The 21,972-nt window shown below is 39.7% G+C and overlaps 1 protein-coding gene across 1 annotated transcript in view; it reads right to left on the bottom strand.

Moving 5' to 3' along the window:
• The window catches only part of LOC110488707 (amyloid-beta A4 precursor protein-binding family B member 2), a 53,742-nt gene that overhangs the window by 21,974 nt on the left and 9,796 nt on the right, over positions 1–21,972 (bottom strand).

Below are 21,972 nucleotides of genomic sequence, written 5' to 3'. Positions count from 1 at the left end.
AAGCGTCGGCTGGAGTGGTGTAAAGCTCAACGCCATTTGACTCTGGAGCAGTGGAAACGCGTTCTCTGGAGTGGTGAATCACGCTTCACCATCTGGCAGTCTGACGGACAAATCTGGGTTTGGCGGATGCCAGGAGAACGCTACCTGCCCGAATGCATAGTGCCAACTGTTACGTTTGGTGGAGGAGGAATAATGGTCTGGGGCTGTTTTTCATGGTTTGGGATAGGTCCCTTACTTCCAGTGAAAGGAAATCTTGGGGAAGGCCTTTTCTTGTTTCAGAATTACAATACCCCGTGCACAAAGCGAGGTCTATACAGAAATGGTTTGTCGAGATCGGTGTGGAAGAACTAAACTGGCCTGCACAGAGCCCTGACCTCAAACCCATCAAGCACCTTTGGGATGAATTGGAACGTCGATTGCGAGTTGGTCCTAATCGCCCAACATGAATGCTCGACCTCACAAATGCTCTTGTGGCTGAATGGCAGTAAGTCAACAGTTACCATAACCATTTAGCTGTCATTGTACAATTACGACTGTAACTCTCTTTACCTGCAGGAAGTTCAGTTTACTGTAGTTCATCCACTGCTTCCTTAACCCTAGTATCATTTATAAGAGCCTGTCTGTCATCTGTCACACACACACACACACACACAGTCTTGTACAGTTAACCTTGCGGGGACACACAATTCAGTCCCATTCAAAATCCTATTAACCCTAACCCTAACCTTAACCCAAAAACCTAATCTTAACCCTAAACCTACCGTAGCTTCTAACCCTAAAACTAACCCCAGCTCCTAGCCCTAACCCTTAACGTAATTCTAACCCAAACACTAATTCTAACCTCAAACCTAAACCCCCTAGAAATAGCATTTGATCTCAATGGGGACTAACAAAATGTTGGTAAAATGTTAGTTTTTTTTACTAATCTCGTGGGGACTTCTGGTCCCCACAAGAATAGTTAAACACGTCCACACACACGCACACACACACTGCACGCACAGCACCATTACACACACTTCACACAGACTGCAATTATCAAACAGCTTCACAGACTGTATCCAAAGTGCCGGCCTTTATGCAAATGCTGTTACGTATGCTAATGATGACCATGCAAATAATAATTATGTAAATGATCATATAAATAAAATAAGTGTTCTGACCGTGACACAGACACGTACACAGCGGTGTGAGGGTCGGAGGGGCCAGGAGAGGGAGTGCATAGACACCTGCTTTCAATCTGGTTTGACTCTGCTTTTAATCTGTATTGACTCTCCTTTAACTCAATCAAATTCAAATTTATTTTATATAGCCCTTCGTACATCAGCTGATATCTCAAAGTGCTGTACAGAAACCCAGCCTAAAACCCCAAACAGCAAGCAATGCAGGTGAAGAAGCACTGTTAACTCTGTTTTTAAATCTACCTTGATTCTCATTTGACTGCTTTCAATCTGGTTTGACTCTGGTTTGATTCAGGTTGACCCCAGTTTCACACCAACTATGGTCTAGTTTTAGTGAACGGACGAGCACTGTACTCTAGCAACAAGAGTGAAAGCCAACCATGTGAATAAATCATTTGTCTCTAAATTAGTTATTAGACCCTTTTAACACACTCCCAATCATGCCCTTTATACTCAGCATAAAGAGAATACTAAAACACTGTGGAGCTATATGGGTGAGAGGGTGGAAGAAAAAGGTTCTCTCTCCAACAATATTATCAGTAAATTTATAACACAGTGTGTCTCCCCACAAACTGGAATACCTGATTGCATTCTGCTGACGTGTTCTCCAATCTACATCTATTGATTCGGTTGATCTGTTCTATTGATATCTCGAACAGTGATTCCCAACTGGTGGGTCGTGACCCAAATTTCGGTCGAGGGAGTTTTTGAATGGGTTTCGAGTAATAAAAAAAATAAGATTTGTATTATTTTTTTTTTTTAAAGAAGAAAAATACTCCAGTCTGAACTTAAACGACTAAAACTAGGTAGAAAGTGTGTAGAAATGATAATGAACCTATATATATGTTGTTAATCATTTAATAATCATCAGCATTTTCAATGTAGCGTGATTGGCTGCGCTATTTAAAGGATTTGGTTGATGTTGTGGCCCCAAACCAGATAGCTTAGCATTCTTCATCAAGACTATGGGCAAAATGTAACTAATGACAATGAAAAAGGTGGGACTGTTGTTCCCGTGTCAGATAATTGTGTCACGACGTCCGCCAAAGTCGGTCCCTCTCCTTGTTCGGGGCGGCCTTCTAGCCATCGCCAATCCACTTTTCATTTTCCATTTGTTTTGTCTTTGTCTTACACACCTGGTTTCAATACCCCAATTACTTGTTCATTATTTAACCCTCTGTTCCCCCATGTTTGTTTGTGAGTGATTGTTTTTATGTAATACGGTCCGTTTATTGTGGGCGCCCTTATTTTGCATTGTATTTGTGTATTTTGTGTCAAATACATTTATTTTACTCATATCTGCTGTCCTGCGCCTGACTCGTCTCCACCAGCTACACACAGACTACATTACAAATTGGTACATTTATTATCAATACAGCATTCATTTTTGGAAACAAAAAAAAAAGCATATTGGACCGCGACTGAGACAACCTGGTTCAATTTGGGTCCCAAGGCAAAAGCAGTAGAGAACCACTGATGTAGAATATATTATAGCGAACGGGGGGACAGACTCATTAAAGAGGACCGCTACACTGCTACACTGCCTCCTCCCCTATAATATATTTTTCCACTGATAAAGCATGCATCTCAGTGACAGGCAGAGAGAGAGAGAGAGAGAAAGAGAGAGAGAGAGAGGGAAGCCCTGTGGTGAATTAGTCACGGCCCACAGCCATCGGTGCTAACATGAATGTGTGACGTCTAATGTCTGTCCCTAATTACATCCCTGCACCATCACGTTGTTTACACCAGCGATACATGTCGATACACACACCCAAAAGAGCTCCCTCAACACCCAGGGCAAGGAGGATGGGGGGGGGGAAGACACATTATACACAAAATCTGACACACACACACACACACATACACACACACACACACACACACGCACACACACACACACACACACACAGACACACACACACCATCATCGATCCAGCCTGAGGCAGAGCTGGGGCAAAGTTAAGTCGACGTCAAATTAAAAACCTCTATGGTGTATTCAATTGAGTATAGCTCAGACTAGTGTATGAATACTGTCTGTAAAGTGGGACGTTTTATGGCCAATGCAGTGGTCTGTGCAGCAGAGGGTGCGATGGCAGTCTATGCAGTGCTATTAGGTCTGCAGGGGAGAGTGATAAGAGTTGAAAATGAGGCAGCATTTCAGTCAAGTGGGTTTCAGTTTTAAATGAGGGAAGATCTACAGACCACCTACCAAGCACACATGTAGCTGACCCAATTCTGAACACAGAGAGAGAGAGAGAGACAGAGAGAGAGAGACAGAGAGAGAGACAGACAGAGAGAGAGAAGAGCCAGGAGAGAGAGAGAGAGAAAGAAAGAAAGAAAGAGAAAGAGAGGGAGGGAGGGAGGAAGGGGAGTAGGAGGTGAAAAAAGGAGCACACTGAAGCACATGTGTGAACACTCCTAAGATCCCATCACATATTTAACGGCATGGCTATGCTAGGTGGGTGGGTGGCTGAGGGAGAGACTGGGTGGTGGAGACACACAGAGATGTAGCGCTCTCCTGTCAGGGGATAGGACTAGGAGAGATGGACTGAGTGAGATGAGAGTGTGTGTGAGAGAGAGAGAGAGAGAGAGAGAGAGAGAGAGAGAGAGAGAGAGAGAGAGAGAGAGAGAGAGAGAGAGAGAGGTCCCTCCCGCTGTTGTCTGTTCTTTGATCATTTATACATCACACCGCTCTGATCTGATGTGTGTTCTCCTGACTGAGACAAAGCCGAACTGCACCCCGACACCACTGGTGCCAAACTAATATATACACTTGTGTGCGTGTGTGAGAGAGAGAGAGAGGGGTTGATTTAAGTGTTAGTGTGTGTGTGTGTGTGTGTGTGTGTGTGTGTGTGTGTGTGTGTGTGTGTGTGTGTGTGTGTGTGTGTGTGTGTGTGTGTCAGTGTACACAATGCACCTAAGGCATGGCCTATTAAAATGACAACATGTACAATATATAATGTAATGTAGAGTTTATACCACAGCATAAAACAACAACTGCAGGTATGTCTGCCCTGCTCTGTGTACATACAGACAGTGAACAGCCTGAACATATTCAGCATTATGCAGGGGTGAGGGGTGAACATGCTCGCTGGGCACCGCTGTGAGGAGTGGGTAGTGAGAGATTTACTGGCTGCTGGGGAGGGACAGAGGGTGGGAGGGGTGGAGGGAGGGATAGAAAGGAGAAGATGGCAGGGGAGGAGAGATGGAAGGAGGAGGGAGGAGAGATGAAAGGAGCAGGGAGGAGAGATGGAAGGAGGAGGGAGGAGAGAATGAAGGAGGAGGGAGGAGAGAATGAAGGAGGAGGGAGGAGAGAGTGAAGGAGGAGGGAGGAGAGAATGAAGGAGGAAGGAGGAGAGATGGAAGGAGGAGAGAGGAGAGAATGAAGGAGGAGGGAGGAGAGAATGAAGGAGGAGGGAGGAGAGAGTGAAGGAGGAGGGAGGAGAGAATGAAGGAGGAGGAAGGAGAGATGGAAGGAGGAGGGAGGAGAGATGGAAGGAGGAGGGAGGAGAGATGGAAGGAGGAGGGAGGAGAGAGTGAAGCAAAGGGATTGTCAGAGGGATGGAGGGAGAGAAAATCAAGTACGAGAGGAAAATTCAAAAAAGAAGGAGAGGAAGAGAGAGAGAAATAACTAGAGCTAACGCTGGTGTATGAACGGATAGTGTGTGTGAGTGATGATTCCAGGGTGGAGAGACAGAGTGTCCCTCCCATAGTTACTCTTTAGAGAATGAGTGGAGGATTCTAGGCAGGCAGGCAGGCAGGCAGACAGACAGACAGACAGACAGACAGACAGATTCATCCTGCTGGAGAGAAGTGATGAATTGTGGGTAGATGGAGTGAGCTGCAACAGCAGAGTGATGACTCGTGGGTAAAGAGAGATGTTGTGTGGCCCTGATCAGACCAGGAGTGGGAAGGAAACGGCATCAATCACTCTGGCATCTATTGAGCGGGCCTGGGTGTTCCAACAGCAAACAACTGGGCACCCTCATGATGAGTTCAGATTTTTTTGGGGGGTGGCCACCACCCCCGTTAAAGTTGCCCATCCCTGGTTTAAAACACGTTAAAGGGGACGTGATCAGTTAATGAGCTATGACCAATTGTAACTCCAGAGCAGGTACAATTCTGATAGTTAACGGGAACGACAGAACTCCCACTACAACACCGTGGTAGAGACACACACAAGCGCTAAAATATGCGTCTATATCAACACGTCGCAAGCCCCCCACACACGCAGACCTGTTCACACAAACACGCAATCATTTTTTTTTTATCGACGAAAGGAGTAGGACTTGTATATAGTAAAAGATGAATGATGGGTGTAGGAGACATTTACAGCTAATGCCTCCTCCCTCTCCTCCTCCTCTCCTCCTCTTCATGCGAAACCTGTCTACAGAAGGTCAACGGGGGGAGGGGGGATGGGACGGAGGGACAATGAGGAGAGGAGAGGAATAACCAAGAGACGGATGTAGGTCCGTCTGCACTGCTCCCTCCTAATGAATATGAATGAAGTGTCTGAACGAACAATGTGTTCAAGTGGGCAGCAAACAAGCTTATGTGATCATCCATTAGAAACCGACCGCAAACAACATTACGGCTCGTTACATAGACATTCATGCCAAAGTAAAAATGGGATATATTCAGACTATGGCATCATCACCGTGTTTTTCTACCTTCAATCCAAACATCATACAGTGGGACATCAGAACAGAGCACTTAGAGCACAGTTCTTCCTCCTCCTCCTCCTCCTCCTCCTCCTCCTCCTCCTCCAATCCTTTTACACGCTTGGTACAGCAAAGGCCGCTACATGCTTTACGCAAAGTCGTTTTCTACTTAGTTCTACGCCATTTTGTGTGGCTCAAATGTTGGTATGGACCGTATACAACGCTACGTTGCTCTGTTTGTGTCTGGTGTGTAGGGCCCTTAAAGCACCCTGCTGTGTTTGTGTATGGTGTGTAGGGCCCTTAAAGCACCCTGCTCTGTTTGTGTATGGTGTGTAGGGCCCTTAAAGCACCCTGCTCTGTTTGTGTATGGTGTGTTGGGCCCTTAAAGCACCCTGCTCTGTTTGTGTATGGTGTGTAGGGCCCTTAAAGCACCCTGCTCTGTTTGTGTATGGTGTGTAGGGCCCTTAAAGCACCCTGCTCTGTTTGTGTATGGTGTGTAGGGCCCTTAAAGCACCCTGCTCTGTTTGTGTATGGTGTGTAGGGCCCTTAAAGCACCCTGCTCTGTTTGTGTATGGTGTGTAGGGCCCTTAAAGCACCCTGCTCTGTTTGTGTATGGTGTGTAGGGCCCTTAAAGCACACTGCTCTGTTTGTGTCTGGTGTGTAGGGCCCTTAAAGCACCCTGCTCTGTTTGTGTATGGTGTGTAGGGCCCTTAAAGCACCCTGCTCTGTTTGTGTATGGTGTGTAGGGCCCTTAAAGCACCCTGCTCTGTTTGTGTATGGTGTGTAGGGCCCTTAAAGCACCCTGCTCTGTTTGTGTATGGTGTGTAGGGCCCTTAAAGCACCCTGCTCTGTTTGTGTATGGTGTGTAGGGCCCTTAAAGCACCCTGCTCTGTTTGTGTATGGTGTGTAGGGCCCTTAAAGCACCCTTCTCTGCAAAACACACTTCACACCAGGGCTGGGGTCAATTCAATTGTTGTTTCAATGACTTGAGAAGTTGAAGCTATTTATTTGTTATTAAATGTTTGCAATTTTAAATTAAAATCACTTCCTGAATTGACTGCCTCCTTTCGGTGCTTCACACACCCTGTGTGCCCTATGTGCCCTTGCGCGCGCGCAAGGGCACATGCACGCAATGGACACACGCGCATGGACACACAAACGCACGCACGGACCCACGCACACAGCCCTGTCTCTACTAAACACTCAAAGAGAATTCTGACTGCAAGAGCATCCAGCATATTTGTTCATCCTTCCTTTGCTTACTTCACCCTCGTCATTCACTTTTCATTCCCCTCCACCCTTTTATTTCTCATCAGAGAATCTCCTTCTGTTCTCTGTCCCTATCTCCGCAAGCAAGCAGCCACAGCCTGCATTCCATCACCTCACAGCTCCAGCCTTTAGAGCAGAGAGAAAAAAGGAGATAGAGAGAGAAAGACAGAAAGAAAGAAAGAAAGAGAGAGAGAGAGAGAGAAGAGCCAGGGGTGAGAGACACGAGAGAGAGAGCGAGATTGAGCGAGAGAGAGAGCGCGAGAGAGAGAGAGAGAGAGAGAGAGAAGAGCCAGGAGAGACAGAGAGACGAGAGAGTGAGAGAGAGAGAGAGAGAGAGAGAGAGAGAAGAGCCAGGAGAAAGAGACGGAGAGAGAGAAATGTAGAAAGATAAAAAGGGGACATGAACAGAACACACTAGAGGTGTAGAGTAACATAAGTCAATTGTAATACAGAACAAAACAAAAAGAGTCAATGACAGAGAGAAAGTAACCAGAGATAGAGACATACTGTAGAGAGAGAGAGAGGAAGAGAGGGATGGACAGAGATAGAGATATACTGTAGAGAGAGAGAGAGAGAGAGAGAGAGAGAGAGGAAGAGAGGGATGGACAGAGACAGATACATACTGTAGAGAGAGAGAGAGAGAGAGAGGAAGAGAGGGATGGACAGAGATAGAGACATACTGTAGAGAGAGAGAGAAAGAGAGGGATGGACAGAGATAGAGACATACTGAAGAGAGGGAGGGACAGGGACAGAGGGACAGGGACAGAGGAGGTACTCACAGCGTCAGACATCCTCCCTGTTATCGCTGAGTGGTTCGCTGTGATGTTAGCTTCATGGCTACGGTGACATTGCTACAGCCGTATCGCCATGGCTCCCAGGGGTAAGCAGGGCTTGGCTTGTGCTTTTCCTGCCTGCCGCTGTCGTTCCGCTACTCGTCCTCCGCTCTCTCTCCTTCTTTTCCTTCTTTTAAAACCTCAGAGTCCCCCTTTCCTCTTCTCTCTGTTCCTTCTCCAATCCCTCCCCCCTGCCTATGCTTCTTTCTCTCTCTCTCTCACTCTCTTTCTCTCTCGCTCTGTTTCCCTCGCACGCACGCTTGATTGGAGAGTCCTCCGCAAGGTCTTACCTCTGTCTTTCACTGTCAGCGAAGCATGCCTTCTCTCCCTCCCTCTATCCCTCTCTCCTTCTCTCCTTCTCTCCCTCTCTCCTTCTCTCCTTCTCTCCCTCTCTCCTTCTCTCCCTCCCTCCCTCTATCCCTTCCTCCTTCTCTCCCTCCCTCCTTCTCTCCCTCCCTCTATCCCTCTCTCCTTCTTTCCCTCCCTCTCTCCTTCTCTCCTTCTCTCCCTCCCTCTATCCCTCCCTCCTCTCCCTCCCTCTATCCCTCTCTCCTTCTCTCCCTCCCTCTCTCCTTCTCTCCCTCTCTCCTTCGCTACCAATCGCTCTCTCTCTCTCCTTCTCGTTGAACCTCTAGGACTTGCGCTCCTTCTGGTGTATCCCTTTCTCTGCCTCTTTCTCACTGTTTCTTTGCCTCGTGGTCTTCAACCCTGCTTCTCTTTCCTCTTCCCTTTCTCTCCTACTGCAGTAGACAGAGACAGGGGTGCCTTAGCACACACACACACTCTCACACACACACACACACAAAGTGTGACGGGGGGACAAACAAAGTGAGAGAGAGAGATAGGGGAAGAGGGAGAGAGCTGTTAGCCAATAGCGAGAGGGTAAAGGAGAAAGAGCACTAGAGACAAAGGGTAGAAATAGACCTGGGGAGACACACACACACACACACACCCCCACACACACACACCCCTACACAGAGTGCTCCACATATAGACCTATGCGTTCATCAATTCAGACCCACGTGACCAGACACACACACACACACACACACACACATATGTACATGCACACACACAGACTTGCTGAGTGCTCCAGATATAGCCCCATGACTTCATCAACCATCTACCCCCCCCCCCCCCCCCCCCCCCCACACACACACACTCAGAGACGGGGGCTCATTCATATTGAATCAGAGAGAGAGAAAAAGGGGGAGAGAGAAGGAGGTAATGAGTGAAAGAACATTCAGTTCAGAGCTGGGGATATTCCTGTTGCTGTGGAGCATTTTGAAGAACCCCCCACACACTCACTTACATACACACACACACACACACACACGCAGAGGGAGAGTCACTGGGAGGTCCAGCACAGTCCAGTCTCCTTAGAATCTAAGGTGGACTCTGCACTTAGATACCCAACCTGAGAAAACACTCAATTCAATGGGCTTTATTGGCATCGGAAACATGTGTTTACATTGCCAAAGTATTGCCCCCCCTCTCTCAATTAAATTCATTGGGCTTTATAGGCATGGGGAACATATGTTTACATTGCCAAAGCAAGTGAAATAGAAAATAAACAAATGAAGAAGAGCAGATCAGACTGTTAGCAGAACTTTCTCTCCACCCGGTCTCACCTGGCCAATTACCCCACAGCTAGGCTGCCCAACACACACACAGGTACGTCACAGTCCCCACACCGTCAGGTCCGCAGGGTTTTTCCTTCCAGTTCTATAAAAGTCCCGTCCATGAAGTCTCACTCCCAGACAGTCAATCAAGCAGCACTAGCCAACAGCCATTTCCTACCTACACTAGCACCTGGCTGTGGAGTCCCTCTCGTCACCAGTGAGGAACACAGCAGAGCCTTGCTTACAGTGCACTCTAGCGACCACTCTGTGTACTGCAGCAGTAGCGTGATGGGGCATCTGTGCTAAGTGCACTCTTTCCCTTCCATGCATAACAGACTCATAACAGATTAACACTCTCTCTCTCTCTCTCTCTCTCTCTCTCTCTCTCTCTCTCTCTCTCTCTCTCTCTCTCTCTCTATCTCTCTCTCTCTCTCTCTATCTCTCTCTCTCTCTCTCTCTCTCTCTCTCTCTGAGACGTGGAGAGGACAGAGAGACGGAGGGAGAGAAAGGCAGAGACGTGGAGAGGAAGAGAGAGACGGAGGGAGAGAAAGGCAGAGACGTGGAGAGGAAGAGAGAGACGGAGGGAGAGAAAGGCAGAGACGTGGAGAGGAAGAGAGAGACGGAGGGAGAGAAAGGCAGAGACGTGGAGAGGAAGAGAGACGGAGGGAGAGAAAGGCAGAGACGTGGAGAGGAAGAGAGAGACGGAGGGAGAGAAAGGCAGAGACGTGGAGAGGAAGAGAGACGGAGGGAGAGAAAGGCAGAGACGTGGAGAGGAAGAGAGAGACGGAGGGAGAGAAAGGCAGAGACGTGGAGAGGAAGAGAGACGGAGGGAGAGAAAGGCAGAGACGTGGAGAGGAAGAGAGAGACGAAGGGAGAGAAAGGCAGAGACGTGGAGAGGAAGAGAGACGGAGGGAGAGAAAGGCAGAGACGTGGAGAGGAAGAGAGAGAGAGAGAGAGGGAGAGAAAGACAGAGAGGAAAGGATAGAGAAGTGACTTGGTGAGAGGCTGCAGGGGAGGGCCGACCCTCACACTCCTCTACATGCTTTTCCCATTACCTAGAGACAGCCTCTGAAAGTTTTATAGTCCAGAGCGGGAGGGGTGAAGGGATTGGGAGAGCGAATAAGAGGGGGAGAAGGTGGGAGAGAGAGAGAGAGAGAGAGAGAGAGAGGGAATTGGAGGGACAGAGAGCAGCATTGTCTCATTGTATTGAGATAGAGAAACAGAAAAAGACATAGCCACACAGAAGAAAGTGGAAAAGGCAGACAGAGAGGTGAGGAAAGCTACCATGCAGAAAGACTCCATTATTTTTCTACCAGTCCCATTCAACACAACATTCTACACATGACATACATGTCCAGCAAACGCTGGAGCCCTTCAAACTCAACTCTGGACCTCAAAGCCAGTTCCACTGTGTTTTTTCATTCTCCTCCTCTAATCAGGGACTGATTTAGACCTGGGACACCAGGTGGGTGCAATGAGTTATCAGGTAGAACAGAACCAGCAGGATCCAGACCAATACCCCTGGTATAGAGGGTCAAAGTAAGTACACTCCCACATAACTCTAACCAAGACTGTGAACCCTGGGGCCTGGGAGCGAATATGAGTAAGCAACATTACCAGTTCAATATAGAGAGGTTAAGACCATCTCACACAGTAGAATGATGGAGAGGTTCCCCAAGCGACTTACAGCTGTAATCGCAGCAAAAGGTGGCGCTACAAAGTATTAACTTAAGGGGGCTGAATAATTTTGCACGCCCAATTTTTCAGTTTTTGATTTGTTAAAAAAGTTTGAAATATCCAATAAATGTCGTTCCACTTCATGATTGTGTCCCACTTGTTGTTGATTCTTCACAAAAAAATACAGTTTTATATCTTTATGTTTGAAGCCTGAAATGTGGCAAAAGGTCGCAAAGTTCAAGGGGGCCGAATACTTTCGCAAGGCACTGTATGTAATAAAGGCTACTCACTAGGTGTAATAGATGTAATAAAGGGTATTCACTAGGTGTTCTACTAGGTGTAATATATGTAATAAAGGATATCCACTAGGTGTTCTACTAGGTGTAATATATGTAATAAAGGATACTCACTAGGTGTTCTACTAGGTGAAAAAGATGTAATAAACGATACTCACTAGGTGTTCTACTAGGTGTAATAGATGTAATAAAGGGTATTCACTAGGTGTGCTATTAGGTGTAATAGATGTAATAAAGGGAATTCCCTAGGTGTGCTATTAGGTGTAATAGATGTAATAAAGGTTATTCACTAGGTGTTCTACTAGGTGTAATAGATGTAATAAAGGATATTCACTAGGTGTTCTACTAGGTGTAATAGATGTAATAAAGGATATTCACTAGGTGTGCTATTAGGTGTAATAGATGTAATAAAGGGAATTCCCTAGGTGTGCTATTAGGTGTAATAGATGTAATAAAGGATATTCACTAGGTGTAATACATGTAATAAAGGATATTCACTAGGTGTGCTATTAGGTGTAATAGATGTAATAAAGGTTATTCACTAGGTGTTCTACTAGGTGTAATAGATGTAATAAAGGATATTCACTAGATATAATACATGTAATAAAGGATATTCACTAGGTGTAATAGATGTAATAAAGGATATTCACTAGGTGTACTACTAGGTGTAATATATGTAATAAAGGATATTCACTAGGTGTTCTACTAGGTGTAATAGATGTAATAAAGGATACTCACTAGGTGTAATAGATGTAATAAAGGGTATTCACTAGGTGTACTACTAGGTGTAATATATGTAATAAAGGATATTCACTAGGTGTTCTACTAGGTGTAATAGATGTAATAAAGGATACTCACTAGGTGTAATAGATGTAATAAAGGGTATTCACTAGGTGTGCTACTAGGTGTAATAGATGTAATAAAGGATATTCACTAGTTGTGCTACTAGGTGTAATAGATGTAATAAAGGGTATTCACTAGGTGTTCTACTAGGTGAAATAGATGTAATAAAGGATACTCACTAGGTGTTCTACTAGGTGTAATAGATGTAATAAAGGGTATTCACTAGGTCTAATACAGGTAATAAACGATATTCACTAGGTGAAATAGATGTAATAAAGGATATTCACTAGGTGTTCCACTAGGTGTAATATATGTAATAAAGGATACTCACTAGGTGTTCTACTAGGTGTAATATATGTAATAAAGGATATTCACTAGGTGTTCTACTTGGTGTAATATATGTAATAAAGGATACTCACTAGGTGTAATATATGTAATAAAGGATACTCACTAGGTGTTCTACTAGGTGTAATAGATGTAATAAATGATATTCACTATGTGTAATATATGTAATAAAGGATACTCACTAGGTGTAATAGATGTAAAAAAGAATATTCACTAGGTGTAATATATGGAATAAAGGATATTCACTAGGTGTAATAGATGTAATAAAGAATATTCACTAGGTGTAATATATGTAATAAAGGATATTCACTAGGTGTAATACATGTAATAAAGGGTATTCACTAGGTGTAATAGATGTAATAAAGAATATTCACTAGGTGTAATATATGTAATAAAGGATATTCACTAGGTGTAATAGACGTGATAAAAGGTATCCACTAGGTGTAATACATGTAATAAAGGGTATTCACTAGGTGTAATATATGTAATAAAGGATATTCACTAGGTGTGCTATTAGATGTAATACATGTAATAAAGGGTATTCACTAGGTGTGCTACTAGGTGTAATAGATGTAATAAAGGATATTCACTAGGTGTAATATATGTAATAAAGGGTATTCACTAGGTGTGCTACTAGGTGTAATATATGTAATAAAGGATATTCACTAGATATAATACATGTAATAAAGGATATTCACTAGGTGTAATAGATGTAATAAAGGATATTCCCTAGGTGTGCTACTAGGTGTAATAGATGTAATAAAGGATATTCACTAGGTGTAATATATGTAATAAAGGGTATTCACTAGGTGTGCTACTAGGTGTAATATATGTAATAAAGGATATTCACTAGATATAATACATGTAATAAAGGATATTCACTAGGTGTAATAGATGTAATAAAGGATATTCCCTAGGTGTGCTACTAGGTGTAATAGATGTAATAAAGGATATTCACTAGGTGTAATAGATGTAATAAAGGATATTCACTAGATATAATACATGTAATAAATGATATTCACTAGGTGTAATAGATGTAATAAAGGATATTCACTAGGTGTAATACATGTAATAAAGGGTATTCACTAGGTGTACTACTAGGTGTAATATATGTAATAAAGGATATTCACTAGGTGTAATAGATGTAATAAAGGATATTCACTAGATATAATACATGTAATAAAGGATATTCACTAGGTGTAATAGATGTAATAAAGGGTATTCACTAGGTGTACTACTAGGTGTAATATCTGTAATAAAGGATATTCACTAGGTGTTCTACTAGGTGTAATAGATGTAATAAAGGGTATTCACTAGGTGTACTACTAGGTGTAATATATGTAATAAAGGATATTCACTAAATGTAATAGATGTAATAAAGGATATTCCCTAGGTGTGCTACTAGGTGTAATATATGTAATAAAGGATACTCACTAGGTGTAATAGATGTAATAAAGAATATTCACTAGGTGTAATAGATGTAATAAAGGATATTCACTAGGTGTGCTACTAGGTGTAATATATGTAATAAAGGATACTCACTAGGTGTAATAGATGTAATAAAGAATATTCACTAGGTGTAATAGATGTAATAAAGGATATTCACTAGGTGTGCTACTAGGTGTACTAGACGTAATAAAGGGTATTCACTAGGTGTGCTACTAGGTGTAATAGATGTAATAAAGGATATTCACTAGGTGTGCTACTAGGTGTAATAGATGTAATAAAGGATATTCACTAGGTGTGCTACTAGGTGTAATAGATGTAATAAAGAATATTCACTAGGTGTAATAGATGTAATAAAGGATATTCACTAGGTGTAATATATGTAATAAAGGATATTCACTAGGTGTGCTACTAGGTGTAATAGATGTAATAAAGGATATTCACTAGGTGTAATAGATGTAATAAAGGGTATTCACTAGGTGTAATAGATGTAATAAAGGATATTCACTAGGTGTAATATATGTAATAAAGGATATTCACTAGGTGTGCTACTAGGTGTAATAGATGTAATAAAGGATATTCACTAGGTGTGCTACTAGGTGTAATAGATGTAATAAAGGATATTCCCTAGGTGTAATAGATGTAATAAAGGATATTCACTAGGTGTGCTACTAGGTGTAATAGATGTAATAAATTATATTCACTAGGTGTAATAGATGTAATAAAGGATATTCACTAGGTGTGCTACTAGGTGTAATATATGTAATAAAGGATATTCACTAGGTGTGCTACTAGGTGTAATAGATGTAATAAATTATATTCACTAGGTGTAATATATGTAATAAAGGATATTCACTAGGTGTGCTACTAGGTGTAATAGATGTAATAAAGGATATTCACTAGGTGTAATAGATGTAATAAAGGATATTCACTAGGTGTAATATATGTAATAAAGGATATTCACTAGGTGTGCTACTAGGTGTAATAGATGTAATAAAGGATATTCACTAGGTGTGCTACTAGGTGTAATATATGTAATAAAGGATACTCACTAGGTGTGCTACTAGGTGTAATAGATGTAATAAATTATATTCACTAGGTGTAATATATGTAATAAAGGATATTCACTAGGTGTGCTACTAGGTGTAATAGATGTAATAAAGGATATTCACTAGGTGTAATAGATGTAATAAAGGATATTCACTAGGTGTAATATATGTAATAAAGGATATTCACTAGGTGTGCTACTAGGTGTAATAGATGTAATAAAGGATATTCACTAGGTGTGCTACTAGGTGTAATAGATGTAATAAAGGATATTCCCTAGGTGTAATAGATGTAATAAAGGGTATTCACTAGGTGTAATAGATGTAATAAAGGATACTCACTAGTTGTAATAGATGTAATAAAGGATATTCACTAGGTGTGCTACTAGGTGTACTAGACGTAATAAAGGGTATTCACTAGGTGTGCTACTAGGTGTAATAGATGTAATAAAGGATATTCACTAGGTGTGCTACTAGGTGTAATAGATGTAATAAATTATATTCACTAGGTGTAATAGATGTAATAAAGGATATTCACTAGGTGTGCTGCTAGGTGTAATAGATGAAATAAATGATATTCACTAGGTGTAATAGATGTAATAAAGGGTATTCACTAGTTGTTCTACTAGGTGTAATAGATGTAATAAAGGATATTCACTAGGTGTGCTACTAGGTGTAATAGATGTAATAAAGAATATTCACTAGGTGTAATAGATGTAATAAAGGATACTCACTAGGTGTAATAGATGTAATAAAGGATATTCACTAGGTGTAATAGATGTAATAAAGGACATTCACTAGGTGTAATATATGTAATAAAGGATATTCACTAGGTGTAATAGATGTAATAAAGGATATTCACTAGGTGTAATAGATGTAATAAAGGATATTCACTAGGTGTGCTACTAGGTGTAATATATGTAATGAAGGGTATTCACTAGGTGTAATAGATGTAATAAAGGATATTCACTAGGTGTAATAGATGTAATAAAGGATATTCACTAGGTGTAATAGATGTAATAAAGGATATTCACTAGGTGTAATAGATGTAATAAAGGATATTCACTAGGTGTAATATATGTAATGAAGGGTATTCACTAGGTGTAATAGATGTAATAAAGGATATTCACTAGGTGTGCTACTAGGTGTAATAGACGTAATAAAGGGTATTCACTAGGTGTGCTACTAGGTGTAATAGATGTAATAAAGGATATTCACTAGGTGTGCTACTAGGTGTAATAGATGTAATAAAGGATATTCCCTAGGTGTAACAGATGTAACAAAGGATATTCACTAGGTGTGCTACTAGGTGTAATAGATGTAATAAATGATATTCACTAGGTGTAATAGATGTAATAAAGGATATTCACTAGGTGTGCTACTAGGTGTAATAGATGTAATAAAGGATATTCACTAGGTGTGCTACTAGGTGTAATATATGTAATAAATGATATTCACTAGGTGTAATAGATGTAATAAAGGATATTCACTAGGTGTAATAGATGTAATAAAGGACATTCACTAGGTGTAATATATGTAATAAAGGATATTCCCTAGGTGTAATAGATGTAATAAAGGATATTCACTAGGTGTAATAGATGTAATAAAGGATATTCACTAGGTGTGCTACTAGGTGTAATATATGTAATGAAGGGTATTCACTAGGTGTAATAGATGTAATAAAGGATATTCACTAGGTGTAATAGATGTAATAAAGGATATTCACTAGGTGTAATAGATGTAATAAAGGATATTCACTAGGTGTAATAGATGTAATAAAGGATATTCACTAGGTGTAATATATGTAATGAAGGGTATTCACTAGGTGTAATAGATGTAATAAAGGATATTCACTAGGTGTGCTACTAGGTGTAATAGACGTAATAAAGGGTATTCACTAGGTGTGCTACTAGGTGTAATAGATGTAATAAAGGATATTCACTAGGTGTGCTACTAGGTGTAATAGATGTAATAAAGGATATTCCCTAGGTGTAACAGATGTAACAAAGGATATTCACTAGGTGTGCTACTAGGTGTAATAGATTTAATAAATGATATTCACTAGGTGTAATAGATGTAATAAAGGATATTCACTAGGTGTGCTACTAGGTGTAATAGATGTAATAAAGGATATTCACTAGGTGTGCTACTAGGTGTAATATATGTAATAAATGATATTCACTAGGTGTGCTACTAGGTGTAATAGATGTAATAAATGATATTCACTAGGTGTAATAGATGTAATAAAGGATATTCACTAGGAGTAATAGATGTAATAAAGAATATTCACTAGGTGTAATACATGTAATAAAGGATATTCACTAGGTGTGCTACTAGGTGTAATACATGTAATAAAGGATATTCCCTAGGTGTAACAGATGTAACAAAGGATATTCACTAGGTGTGCTACTAGGTGTAATAGATGTAATAAATGATATTCACTAGGTGTAATAGATGTAATAAAGGATATTCACTAGGTGTGCTACTAGGTGTAATAGATGTAATAAATGATATTCACTAGGTGTAATAGATGTAATAAAGAATATTCACTAGGTGTAATACATGTAATAAAGGATATTCACTAGGTGTAATACATGTAATAAAGGATATTCACTAGGTGTGCTACTAGGTGTAATAGATATAATACAGGATATTCACTAGGTGTGCTACTAGGTGTAATAGATGTAATAAAGGATGTTCACTAGGTGTAATATATGTTATAAAGGGTAGTCACTAGGTGTAATAGATGTAAGAAAGGGTATTCACTGGGTCTAATATATGTAATAAAGGGTATTCACTAGGTGTAATAGTTGTAATAAAGGATATTCACTAGGTGTGCTACTAGGTGTAATAGATGTAATAAAGAATATTCACTAGGTGTAATACATGTAATAAAGGATATTCACTAGGTGTAATACATGTAATAAAGGGTATTCACTAGGTGTGCTACTAGGTGTAATAGTTGTAATAAAGGATATTCACTAGGTGTGCTACTAGGTGTAATAGATGTAATAAATTATATTCACTAGGTGTAATAGATGTAATAAAGGATATTCACTAGGTGTAATACATGTAATAAAGGGTATTCACTAGGTGTTCTACTAGGTGTAATAGATGTAATAAAGGATATTCACTAGGTGTGCTACTAGGTGTAATAGATGTAATAAAGAATATTCACTAGGTGTAATAGATGTAATAAAGGATACTCACTAGGTGTAATAGATGTAATAAAGGATATTCACTAGGTGTTCTACTAGGTGTAATATATGTAATAAAGGGTATTCACTAGGTGTAATAGATGTAATAAAGGATATTCACTAGGTGTAATAGATGTAATAAAGGACATTCACTAGGTGTAATATATGTAATAAAGGATATTCACTAGGTGTGCTACTAGGTGTAATAGACGTAATAAAGGGTATTCACTAGGTGTGCTACTAGGTGTAATAGATGTAATAAAGGATATTCACTAGGTGTGCTACTAGGTGTAATAGATGTAATAAAGGATATTCCCTAGGTGTAACAGATGTAACAAAGGATATTCACTAGGTGTGCTACTAGGTGTAATAGATGTAATAAATGATATTCACTAGGTGTAATAGATGTAATAAAGGATATTCACTAGGTGTGCTTCTAGGTGTAATAGATGTAATAAATGATATTCACTAGGTGTAATAGATGTAATAAAGAATATTCACTAGGTGTAATACATGTAATAAAGGATATTCACTAGGTGTAATACATGTAATAAAGGATATTCACTAGGTGTGCTACTAGGTGTAATAGATATAATACAGGATATTCACTAGGTGTAATAGATGTAATAAAGAATATTCACTAGGTGTAATACATGTAATAAAGGATATTCATTAGGTGTAATACATGTAATAAAGGATATTCACTAGGTGTGCTACTAGGTGTAATAGATGTAATAAAGGATGTTCACTAGGTGTAATATATGTTATAAAGGGTAGTCACTAGGTGTAATAGATGTAATAAAGGGTATTCACTGGGTCTAATATATGTAATAAAGGGTATTCACTAGGTGTAATAGTTGTAATAAAGGATATTCACTAAGTGTGCTACTAGGTGTAATAGATGTAATAAAGAATATTCACTAGGTGTAATACATGTAATAAAGGATATTCACTAGGTGTAATACATGTAATAAAGGGTATTCACTAGGTGTGCTACTAGGTGTAATAGATGTAATAAAGAATATTCACTAGGTGTAATAGATGTGATAAAAGGTATCCACTAGGTGTAATATATGTAATAAAGGGTATTCACTAGGTGTAATATATGTAATAAAGGATATTCACTAGGTGTAATACATGTAATAAAGGATATTCACTAGGTGTAATACATGTAATAAAGGGTATTCACTAGGTGTAATAGATGTGATAAAAGGTATCCACTAGGTGTAATATATGTAATAAAGGGTATTCACTAGGTGTAATATATGTAATAAAGGGTATTCACTAGGTGTAATATATGTGATAAAGGGTATCCACTAGGTGTAATAGATGTAATAAAGGGTATTCACTAGGTGTAATAGATGTGATAAAGGGTATCCACTAGGTGTGCTACTAGGTGTAATAGATCTAATAAAGGATACTCACTAGGTGTAATAGATGTAATAAAGGGTATTCACTAGGTGTAATAGATGTAATAAAGGATATTCACTAGGTGTAATAGATGTAATAAAGGGTATTCACTAGGTGTAATATATATAATAAAGGTTATTCACTAGGTGTAATAGATGTGATAAAGGGTATCCACTAGGTGTGCTACTAGGTGTAATAGATCTAATAAAGGATACTCACTAGGTGTAATAGATGTAATAAAGGGTATTCACTAGGTGTAATAGATGTAATAAAGGATATTCACTAGGTGTAATAGATGTAATAAAGGATATTCACTAGGTGTAATAGATGTAATAAATGGTATTCGCTAGGTGTAATAGATGTAATAAAGGATATTCACTAGGTGTAATAGATGTAATAAAGGGTATTCACTAGGTTTGCTACTAGGTGTAATTGATGTAATAAAGGGTATTCACTAGGTGTAATAGATGTAATAAAGGATATTCACTAGGTGTAATAGATGTAATAAAGGATATTCACTAGGTGTAATATATGTAATAAAGGGTATTCACTAGGTGTAATACATGTAATAAAGGGTATTCACTAGGTGTAATAGATGTAATAAAGGGTATTCACTAGGTGTAATAGATGTAATAAAGGGTATTCATTAGGTGTAATATATGTAATAAAGGGTATTCACTAGGTGTAATAGATGTGATAAAGGGTATCCACTAGGTGTGCAACTAGGTGTAATAGATCTAATAAAGGATACTCACTAGGTGTAATAGATGTAATAAAGGGTATTCACTAGGTGTAATAGATGTGATAAAGGGTATTCACTAGGTGTAATAGATGTAATAAAGGATATTCACTAGGTGTAATAGATGTAACAAAGGATATTCACTAGGTGTAATAGATGTAATAAAGGGTATTCACTAGGTGTAATAGATGTAATAAAGGGTATTCACTAGGTGTAATAGATGTAATAAAGGATATTCACTAGGTGTAATAGATGTAATAAAGGATATTCACTAGGTGTAATAGATGTAATAAAGGGTATTCACTAGGTGTAATAGATGTAATAAAGGGTATTCGCTAGGTGTAATACATGTAATAAAGGGTATTCACTAGGTGTAATACATGTAATAAAGGGTATTCACTAGGTGTAATACATGTAATAAAGGATATTCACTAGGTGTAATACATGTAATAAAGGATATTCACTAGGTGTGCTGCTAGGTGTAATAGATGTAATAAAGGGTATTCACTAGGTGTGCTACTAGGTGTAATACATGTAATAAAGGATATTCATGAGGTGTAATACATGTAATAAAGGATATTCACTAGGTGTAATACATGTAATAAAGGATATTCACTAGGTGTGCTACTAGGTGTAATACATGTAATAAAGGATATTCACTAGGTGTGCTACTAGGTGTAATACATGTAATAAAGGATATTCACTAGGTGTAATACATGTAATAAAGGGTATTCCCTAGGTGTGCTACTAGGTGTAATATATGTAATAAAGGATATTCACTAGGTGTAATATATGTTATAAAGGGTATTCACTAGGTGTAATAGATGTAATAAAGGGTATTCACTGGGTGTAATATATGTAATGAAGGGTATTCACTAGGTGTAATAGATGTAATAAAGGATATTCACTAGGTGTGCTACTAGGTGTAATACATGTAATAAAGGATATTCACTAGGTGTAATAGATGTAATAAAGAATATTCACTAGGTGTGCTACTAGGTGTAATACATGTAATAAAGGATATTCACTAGGTGTAATACATGTAATAAAGGGTATTCACTAGGTGTGCTACTAGGTGTAATAGATGTAATAAAGGGTATTCACTAGGTGTAATAGATGTAATAAAGGATGTTCACTAGGTGTTCTACTAGGTGTAATAGATGTAATAAAGGGTATTCACTAGGTGTAATAGATGTAATAAAGGGTATTCACTAGGTGTAATAGATGTAATAAAGGATATTCACTAGGTGTGCTACTAGGTGTAATAGATGTAATAAAGGGTATTCACTAGGTGTAATAGATGTAATAAAGGATATTCACTAGGTGTTCTACTAGGTGTAATAGATATAATAAAGGGTATTCACTAGGTGTAATAGATGTAATAAAGGGTATTCACTAGGTGTAATAGAT

This window comes from Oncorhynchus mykiss, chromosome 14 (assembly GCF_013265735.2).
Source record: "Oncorhynchus mykiss isolate Arlee chromosome 14, USDA_OmykA_1.1, whole genome shotgun sequence".
NCBI lineage: Eukaryota > Metazoa > Chordata > Actinopteri > Salmoniformes > Salmonidae > Oncorhynchus > Oncorhynchus mykiss.
The sequence above is the reverse complement of the archived record's forward strand: the minus strand, read 5'-3'. Positions and strand labels throughout refer to the sequence as shown.